Source organism: Convolutriloba macropyga, unplaced genomic scaffold (assembly GCF_964194025.1).
Source record: "Convolutriloba macropyga unplaced genomic scaffold, txConMacr16.3 SCAFFOLD_874, whole genome shotgun sequence".
Classification (NCBI taxonomy): Eukaryota; Metazoa; Xenacoelomorpha; order Acoela; family Convolutidae; genus Convolutriloba; species Convolutriloba macropyga.
Genome location: NW_027450295.1, coordinates 57,501 through 67,917, shown reverse-complemented (window position 1 = coordinate 67,917; position 10,417 = coordinate 57,501). Strand labels below are relative to the sequence as shown.

The 10,417-nt window shown below is 43.2% G+C and overlaps 1 pseudogene; it reads left to right on the top strand.

The window, feature by feature from the left end:
* The first annotated feature begins 8,687 nt into the window (after positions 1-8,687).
* On the top strand, positions 8,688-8,839 carry LOC142355773 (5.8S ribosomal RNA; annotated as a pseudogene).
* Positions 8,840-10,417: the final 1,578 nt, after the last annotated feature.

The window sequence follows — 10,417 nt, the reverse complement described above, 5'->3', positions numbered from 1 at the left end:
ACCGATAAAGACCTGACCAAGGCCTGTAGTAAGCTTGGTTAGGCATTACAGGAGTTAACACTAAGACCGAGGGGTCTTAGAGAGCCCTCTAGCGGGGCGAATAGAGCTAGATCGAGCCTTGGGAAAGCTAGATCGAGCAGGACTGAAGCTAAGCAAGAGACCGAAAGGTCTGTCTGGTCCTCCTAGAGAGGCCAAGAGAAAGTACGAGAAGCTAACTAAAGCTTGATCAGGCCTTCAGCAAGCACGACCGAGCTGTACCGGAGCTAACACTAAGACCGAGGGGTCTTAGAGAGCCCTCTAGCAGGGCGAATAGATCTAGATCGAGCCTTGGGAAAGCTAGATCGAGCAGGACTGAAGCTAAACGATAGACCGAGAGGTCTGTCTGGTCCTCCTAGAGAGGCCAAGAGAAAGTACGAGAAGCTAACTAAAGCTTGATCGGGCCTTCAGCAAGCACGACCGAGCTGTACCGGAGCTAACACTAAGACCGAGGGGTCTTAGAGAGCCCTCTAGCAGGGCGAATAGAGCTAGATCGAGCCTTGGGAAAGCTAGATCAAGCAGGACTGAAGCTAAACGATAGACCGAGAGGTCTGTCTGGTCCTCCTAGAGAGGCCAAGAGAAAGTACGAGAATCTAACTAAAGCTTGATCGGGCCTTCAGCAAGCACGACCGAGCTGTACCGGAGCTAACACTAAGACCGAGGGGTCTTAGAGAGCCCTCTAGCAGGGCGAATAGAGCTAGATCGAGCCTTGGGAAAGCTAGATCGAGCAGGACTGAAGCTAAACGATAGACCGAGAGGTCTGTCTGGTCCTCCTAGAGAGGCCAAGAGGAAGTACGAGAAGCTAACTAAAGCTTGATCGCGCCTTCAGCAAGCACGATTGAGCAAGACCGGAGCTAACACTAAGACCGAAGTGTCTTAGAGAGCCCTCTAGTGGGGCGAATAGAGCTAGATCGAGCCTTGGGAAAGCTAGATCGAGTAAGATTGAAGCTGAAAGAGTGTCAGAGGAGCAAATGAACCTCCAAAAAGTGAAAATCAAATTTTAGAAAAAAACACAAGTTAAATACTGCATGGACAGTAATTCTATGTGTGGGGCATTATTAGGGAGAGGTGTCTTGTCAAAATATGGCTGGACTAAAGACCTCAACCCGGATAGGGTGGAAGGCCCTATGATTGGTCTGTTACTAATCGGTGACCGATAAAGACCTGACCAAGGCCTGTAGTAAGCTTGGTTAGGCATTACAGAAGATAACACTAAGACCGAGGGGTCTTAGAGAGCCCTCTAGCGGGGCGAATAGAGCTTGATCAAGCCTTGGGCAAGCTAGATCGAGCAGGACTGAAGCTAAACGATAGACCGAGAGGTCTGTCTGGTCCTCCTAGAGAGGCCAAGAGAAAGTACGAGAATCTAACTAAAGCTGGGTCGGGCCTTCAGCAAGCACGACCGAGCAGTACCGGAGCTAACACTAAGACCGAGGGGTCTTAGAGAGCCCTCTAGTGGGGCGAATAGAGCTAGATCGAGCCTTGGGAAAGCTAGATCGAGCAGGACTGAAGCTAAACGATAAACCGAAAGGTCTGACGGGTCCTCATAAGAGGCATGGAGAAAGATCTGATACTAAAGTACCTCTCGGAAGTAATAAAATATGCCTGATGAAGCCGGGTATGATGTTTGTTGTTTGATGGCATTCATCGATTAGGTCTGGTGGATTCCCCATTACTCCGAGTGGTACTAGTAGAGGCTCCTACAGGGGTGAGCAAAGCGAGATCAAGCCTTAGGCAAGCTAGATCGAGCAGAACTGAAGCTGAAAAGCAAAATAAATGACAGGTCTGTCCAAATCAATAAACTTGAAATCCAGTGTGGTCACCACGGGTCACGAGGTGAATTCCTAGCGATTGTCTGCTGAACGTATAGGAAGGCCCGAAACGAACGATAATTTCATTGCACAGTGGAGATACTATACGTTCAGGAGTAGCATACATCGGGTTTGATCTATGATCATGTCTGGTCTCCGAGGATCCACCGGGTTACCAACTGGCACCGCTGTACTGGGTGTAAAACTGGGCCACCTGAAGTCCCGGGTGTAAAACTAGGTGCCTCTGTGCCAAAGTAGCGGCTTGCGTAGTGCATTATGCCTCCGGCTTGCGAAATGGTTATAAGCAATAACAACAGGACGCCGCGGGGTGTTCACTTAAAGGAGTAACGTTCTCTCAAGGGAGGGGATCTAAAAATCTTGATAAAACATTTATTCTATGCAAAATTTGTGCGCAAATTTTGCAAAGTAAAAAGCTGCACTGTAGCAAATTCTATGTGTGTAGCATTATTAGGGAAGTGTTGTTTGATGGCACCTCTCTACTTGATGCACCAAAGAACTACCTTGATGGCTCATGACCGCTGGTAATCTGTCGTCGCTAGTAGTTCGGAACTGAGAACAAATATGTTCGCAAATTACAACAATTATACAGCATATTGCTGAATAAAGCAGAACCGAATAATACTCAGTGACTTTACACCAAGACTGACTAATGTCTGGATTGTATCGTCCTACTCGAGTAAGGCGAAGAAAAGCTAGAAAGATACGCTTTTCACAAAGCAGGCTTAATGCATGCAAACCAAGGAGGAAGGAGTGATGCCCCTCCTTATAATAAGCAGAACCAAATAAAGAACAGACAGCATCATCTGTACAGTGACCAAGAAGAGGTGAAACTTCTGTATGTGAAAAGGCAATTTGAGCGAGATTTATTAGCAGACTAGTATTATGTTGTTTCTAGTAGGCGAAAGCCGAAACATCAACATGTGAAAATCTGATATTAAATCCTCAATCATTTTCCCTAGTATTATACAGCTATGAGTAACCTTAATTGGACACGGCAATTATTGCTGACCGGTGAAACTTTCGCATGGGAAAGACACACACACTTCTTGACAAAGCAATAAGTATTATGCTGTTTCTAGTACGCGAAAGCAGAAACATCAGCATGTGAAAGTTGTGAAGTTGAAGAATTTTTGTGTTGAGTACGATGTTGTTACTAGTAACCATGTCGACAGCTGAGAACTGTTCTCTAACCAATAGAAGGTGAAACTTCTGTATGTGAAAAGGCAATTTGAGCGAGATTTCTTAGCAGACTAGTATTATGTTGTTTCTAGTAGGCGAAAGCCGAAACATCAACATGTGAAAATCTGATATTAAATCCTCAATCATTTTCCCTATTATTATACAGCTACTAGTAGCCGTAATTGGTCAGGGAAACATTGTTGACCGGTGAAACTTCACATGGGAAAGACACACAAATTACTTGACAAAACAATAAGTATTATGCTGTTTCTAGTATGCGAAAGCAGAAACATCAGCATGTGAAAGTTGTGAAGTTGAAAAGTTTTTGTGTTGAGTACGGTGTTGTTACTAGTAACCATGTCGACAGCTGGAAAGCTGTTCTCTAACCAATAAAAGGTAAAACTTCTGTATCTGAAGAGGCGGCGTGATTGAGATTTTTAACAGACTAGTATTATGTTGTTTCTAGTAGGCGAGAGCCGAAACATCGACATGTGAACATCTGGTTTTTAAATCATGAGTCAATTCTCCCTAGTATGATACAGTTGTTAGCCGGTATTGGTAACAGTAGAACAGAGATTTGGAGGGCAAAACCTGCTCATGGGAAATGCTCACAGAGCGCTATCTACCAGTACACATAGTATTATGCTGTTTCTAGTACGCGCGAGCCGAAACATCAGCATGTGAAATGTGTAATCGTGGGTAACTCTAAGTGTGTAGAGTACTGTGTAGTAACTAGTAGCCATGCCAAAGCATGCATTGAAACTCTTCGTGATTTAAAAAGCTCAAAGCAAGATTGACGAGGCCGCAAGGCTATGTCTTTCTAAATTCGAACAAATCGAAAGATTGTTCAAAGTACAATTAAACTGATTGATCCTGTCAGTTGCCATATGCTTGTCTGAAAGACTAAGCCATGCATGTGCAAGCGAAGCTTGAAAAAGTGGAACCGCGAATGGCTCATTAAATCAGTTACTATCTATTAGTTGATTTGCAAGCTAAATGAATAACTGCGGTAACCCTGCAGCTAATGCATGCTGATTGTCCGACACTGTCGGAGACTTTTACAAGACTACACCGGGTGATTTGCTAAGTACAGACACATCCCGTGATGAGTCCTAGTAACTGAAAGATCCCAGATAGCTTCGGCTTGGGGACGGAACTTCCGAATTTCTGACCTATCAACCTATGATGGTAGTGTAACGGACTACCATGGTTGTGACGGGTAACGGGGAATCAGGGTTCGATTCCGGAGAGGGAGCCTTAGAAACGGCTACCACATCCAAGGAAGGCAGCAGGCACGCAAATTACCCACTCTCCGCACGAGGAGGTAGTGACTAGAAATAATGATATGAACCTTTATGGTTTGTAATCAGAATGGAATGGACTTAAAAGCTCCATTGATGAACGAGTAGAGGGCAAGTCTGGTGCCAGCAGCCGCGGTAATACCAGCCTCTACAAGCGTATGCAATAGTTGCTGCGTTTAAAAAGCTCATAGTTGGATCTGTTTGAGTAGAACGGCAACATGGTCTTCAGTTAAATCTGTTGACTCGTTCCGCTCATCCTTCGCATCGAAGAAATAGTTTGCACTTAAATGTGACGAACTGTGGAAACGGTGTTTTCACCCTGAGAAAATTAGAGTGTTCAAAGCATCCTTTGGGATCGAATAATAAAGCATGGAATAATGGAGAATGACCCGCTACTCGATTGATGCCGGTTGGCTGAGTGCGGTAATGATTGAAAGGAACAGACGGGGGCATTTGTATTGCTACGTTAGAGGTGAAATTCTTGGATCGTGGCAAGACAAACTACTGCGAAAGCATTTGCCAAGAATGTTTTCATTAATCAAGAACGAAAGTCAGAGTATTGAAGAGGATTAGATACCCTCGTAATTCTGACCATAAACTATACCAACCTACAATTTGTCAAAGTCGATCTTGACTTGGCAAGAGATTAACCGGGAAACCAAAGTTTATTGGTTCCGGGGGAAGTATGGTTGCAAAATCGAAACTTAAAGGAATTGACGGAAGGGCACCACCAGGAGTGGAGCCTGCGGCTTAATTTGACTCAACACGGGAAAACTCACCCGGTCCAGACATCTTAAGGATTGACAGATTGAATATCTTTCATGATTATATGGGCGGTGGTGCATGGCCGTTCTTAGTTAGTGGAGTGATCTGTCTGGTTAATTCCGATAACGAACGAGATCTTCTCCATCTAAATAATGAAATTCACTATATGTGAATTCAAACACTTCTTAGAGGAACTATGCGGAATTAAATACCGCAGATGAAGTGAGGCTATAACAGGTCTGTGATGCCCTTAGATGTTCTGGACTGCACGCGCGCTACACTGTGTACTTTTAGATTGAGTACTCAGCCCTTGGTCCGAAATGGACTGGGCAATCAGAGAAAAGTACAGCGCTTCAAGGGGATCGTCTGTTGTAACTTGCAGACGTGAACCAGGAATTCCTGGTACTTATGAGTCAACAACTCATAGGGATTACGTCCCTGCCCTTTGTACACACCGCCCGTCGCTACTACTGATTGGATAGTTAAGCAAGAATTGCAAATTCCTACTGTTGGGACTTCGGTCTCCGGCAACGGGATGAAGCGGATCGAGCTTAATTGTCTAGAGGAAGTAAAAGTCGTAACAAGGTTTCCGTAGGGGAACCTGCGGAAGGATCAGTGATTGATTCCTTCGGGCATGGCTGCTGGTAGAGGCCATGTCTGTAGTGCGCATGACGCTCTGTCGCTAGAGATTGCTTGGCAACCAATCTCGAATTATGTATCGAGCTCAAAAACTACTTGTGTGGATACATAGTTCAGCAGTCATGGCAAGGGACTGCTTAAAGGGAGACTAGTTAGCAAAAGCAGCCTAGCAGAACTGCAGCTATCTAGATCTCAGAAGCTGGGTTATAGAAGCCCAGCTATAGACTTGTGAATGAGAAAGGCCTAAAAAGGTCCACAAGTCGCGTGGTTAGAACCGACACGCAAAAATCCCAGCGAGTGACAGAGCGTTGCGCTGTTCAGTGGGAAAGAGTTGAGCTACTCGGGGCGCCCACTGAACTTGCTCCGAGCCAAAGGCTCGAAAAAACACAGCTTAGCCTCAGATCCTTTACATAGAAGGCTAGCTAAAATAAACTTACCTTGGACGAGGGTAAAGTTTAGTCAGTTCTTAGGGGAGAGTAATCCACAGCTTCTCGCCCTCTGAACATTCTCCCAGATATGTAGGTCTGGGAGAGTCTCCTCCTGTTCTTCGGAATCTGGAGGTAGACAAAGACAGTACGATACGATCTTGCATCGGGATGACTAACCGATAATGATCATAATCTGACAATTTTTCCGGCTTGAGGCACCGGAGTCAGATTAAAGACACATACTGAACTAAAGGCGTATGTGCAAAGCTTGTCGGAGTGTAGAGAGTCAAGCTGAGTTGACTCGTCACGTGGTGATGACAACAGCCATGTGCAAAACACTCACAACTTTATCGTCTATGTGGAAAAGGTTGCTAACAGCGCTCTCTATGAGAGGCCCTCGCATATAACTATACGAGGAAAAGGCGATAGAGTTGTTTGAATGTGGGGCAGGTTCATCGACAAGCTAAGTTGATCACATTCTTGTTGTGGCATCCTACTAGAATTGGTCACGGTCTGCACCAACTCTCCCCAAGTTGGCCAGACTTAAAACTAGAAATAAGGTTTGCAGCTATGTGAACCTAGAAACTGTAAAGGAGTTGAAAGAACTTAAAGGAATTGAAAGAGGCCTTGAGGTATATCCTCTTGGTAAAGACCCACAAAAGCTCACAAAAGTGGCTTCGAAGGGCAAAACTGGTTCATCCAAAACAATTGGAGAGCTTAAAGCAGAACCAATTCGAATGAAACACTATTGGTGAAACTTCATCATGAGAACGTCACAAGCTGATCACGCTCTATGATATGACTAGTATTATGTTGCTTCTAGTAGGCTAAGCGCAAGCCGAAACATCAACATGTGAAAGTCGTAGAATTTTGCAATCAAACTGTGGCTAGTACTGTGATGTTACTAGTAACCTGGTGTTCCGTCATATGGCCAAGAGAGCATTTGAAGGCGAAACTTCTGCATGGGAAAGCTGCATCATGATCAAAATTTTATATCGAGTATTATGTTGACGTTAGTAGGCCTTGGCCGAAAACGCAGCATGTGAAAGGTATAGATAAAAGTTATTGTTGCAGTCAGTACTGTGTAGTTACTAGTAGCTGGATTTAAGCTCAAAATGAGACACTGTTGGTGAAACTTCATCATGAGAATGTCACAAGCTGATCAAGCTCTATGATATGACTAGTATTATGTTGCTTCTAGTAGGCTAAGCGCAAGCCGAAACATCAACATGTGAAAGTCGTAGAATTTTGCGATCAAATTGTGGCTAGTACTGTGATGTTACTAGTAACCTTGTGTTACGTCATATGGCCAAGAGAGCATTTGAAGGCGAAACTTCTGCATGGGGAAGCTGCATCATGAACAAAAGTTTATATCGAGTATTATGTTGACATTAGTAGGCCCTGGCCGAAAGCGCAGCATGTGAAAGGTATAGATAAAAGTTATCGTTGCAGTCAGTACTGTGTAGTTACTAGTAGCTGGATTTAAGCTCGAAATGAGACACTGTTGGTGAAACTTCATCATGAGAACGTCACAAGCTGATCACGCTCCATGATATGACTAGTATTATGTTGCTTCTAGTAGGCTAAGCGCAAGCCGAAACATCAACATGTGAAAGTCGTAGAATTTTGCGATCAAATTGTGGCTAGTACTGTGATGTTACTAGTAACCTTGTGTTACGTCATATGGCCAAGAGAGCATTTGAAGGCGAAACTTCTGCATGGGGAAGCTGCATCATGAACAAAAGTTTATATCGAGTATTATGTTGACGTTAGTAGGCCCTGGCCGAAAGCGCAGCATGTGAAAGGTATAGATAAAAGTTAGCGTTGCAGTCAGTACTGTGTAGTTACTAGTAGCTGGATTTAAGCTCGAAATGAGACACTGTTGGTGAAACTTCATCATGAGAACGTCACAAGCTGATCACGCTCTATGATATGACTAGTATTATGTTGCTTCTAGTAGGCTAAGCGCAAGCCGAAACATCAACATGTGAAAGTCGTAGAATTTTGCAATCAAACTGTGGCTAGTACTGTGATGTTACTAGTAACCTTTTCTTACGTCATATGGCCAAGAGAGCATTTGAAGGCGAAACTTCTGCATGGGGAAGCTGCATCATGAACAAAAGTTTATATCGAGTATTATGTTGACGTTAGTAGGCCCTGGCCGAAAGCGCAGCATGTGAAAGGTATAGATAAAAGTTATCGTTGCAGTCAGTACTGTGTAGTTACTAGTAGCTGGATTTAAGCTCGAAGTGAGACACTGTTGGTGAAACTTCATCATGAGAACGTCACAAGCTGATCACGCTCTATGATATGACTAGTATTATGTTGCTTATAGTAGGCTAAGCGCAAGCCGAAACATCAACATGTGAAAGTCGTAGAATTTTGCGATCAAACTGTGGCTAGTACTTTGATGATGCTTGTAGCCAACCGAATTGGTTGAAAAGCCCAATAAGTAAGCTAACTTGGGAGAGCTTGTTGGAAACCAAATGCTACTAGATTGGTCCAAATACATCCTTCAACAGGGGATCACTTGGCTCGCTTTACGAAGAGGAGCACAGCTATATGTGTTAATTCGGTATGAATCGCAAGATTTGTTTACCGACCTCTCTAACGCAAAAGGCGGTCTCGGCTTCGGCTGTTGACTGCGTCCGATTCAGGGTTATATAACTCTCGATTGAACACATTGATGTTCTATTGTTGGTGCTTCCAATAAAATTGGAACACTTAAAGCAGAACCGATTCAAATAATAGCATTCTGATCAATGATTGCATTCCTTGATCAAGAACTGCTGGAGTCATTGTGATGGCGAATTTTCTTCATAAGAAAATTGCAAAGAGACGGAACTTAATGAGACTAGTATTATGTTGTTTCTAGTAAGCGGAAGCTGAAACAGCAACATGTGAAAATCAAGTTTTGTTCAATGATCTCGAGGCGATAAGTACTATGAAGCAACTAGTAGCCTAAGCATGAATCAGATTTGAGACAGTCAAAAAGACTGGCGAAACTTCTTCACATGAAAGTTACATAGAGAACTACAAATGTATACAGCGAGTATTATGTTGTTTCTAGTAGGCGAAAGCTGAAACATCAACATGTGAAAGTTGTCTGCAAACTGTAGAACGATATGTGATTAGTACTGTGCTGTTACTAGTAGCCAGTCTGACTGTAGAAGCCAAGACAAAGGGAAACTAATGCATCTGAAAAGGACAAGTTATGGAAAGGTATGCACGATAAGTATTATGTTGTTTCTAGTAAGCGGCAGCTGAAACATCAACATGTGAACGTCGTTGTGTACAGTAACCTAGAACTATATAGTCCTTAGTAACGTGCATTTACTAGTACCTGTAATTGGTATTCAGACTCAGGCAGTTTGGAATAGTTTGGCAAAGATGCACCAGAGAAAACTGGGATTTGATACAGAAATTGTTGAATACAAGTATTATGCTGCTTCTAGTAGGTTGAATCCGAAACATCAGCATGTGAAAATTGAAAACATTTCTGGTTCGAATTGTCACAAGTATTTGGTGATCTGAGTAGCCAAACTCACTACAACGCCAATTGAAGGCAAAAATTCTCAACGGGAAAAGCTATTCTCATTGAATGAGCTAACAAGACGAGTATTATGTTGCTTCTAGTAGGCGAAAGCCAAAACATCAACATGTGAAAGTCTTGCTGAACAAATTTAATGTTGTTGAGCTCAGTACCGTGTGAATTAGTAGCCATAATTGGCGAGCGAAAATTGAACTGGCGAAACTTCGTCTTTGGAAAATTGCAGATGCCGAGCACTTATTTTGCAACGAGTATTATGTTGACTGTAGTAAGCGAAAGCCGAAACAGCAACATGTGAAAGCTGTTGAAATTTGTGGTCATTTTGCAATAAGTACAAGGAGTGTAACTAGTAGCCAGGTCAAAATTTGGGATAAGAATGAGCAAAAATTCTGCATGAGAACAGTTGAAATTATGAAACTAAATTACAAAGACTAGTATTATGTTGTTTCGAGTACGCGAAAGCGGAAACATCAACATGTGAACGTTTGTAACGAAGTTTCGTTAATTTTCAGCCTAGTACTGAGCAAGAACGAGTAGCCTCATCTCCAATCCCACGCAAAATGTAGTGAAATATGTGAGTGAACCTTATTCACGGTGAGGGTTTCCCGAGGTCTGTATTGCAGCGAGTATTATGTTGCTTCTAGTAAGCGAAAGCTGAAACAACAACATTTGAATGTTGGAATTAATGAC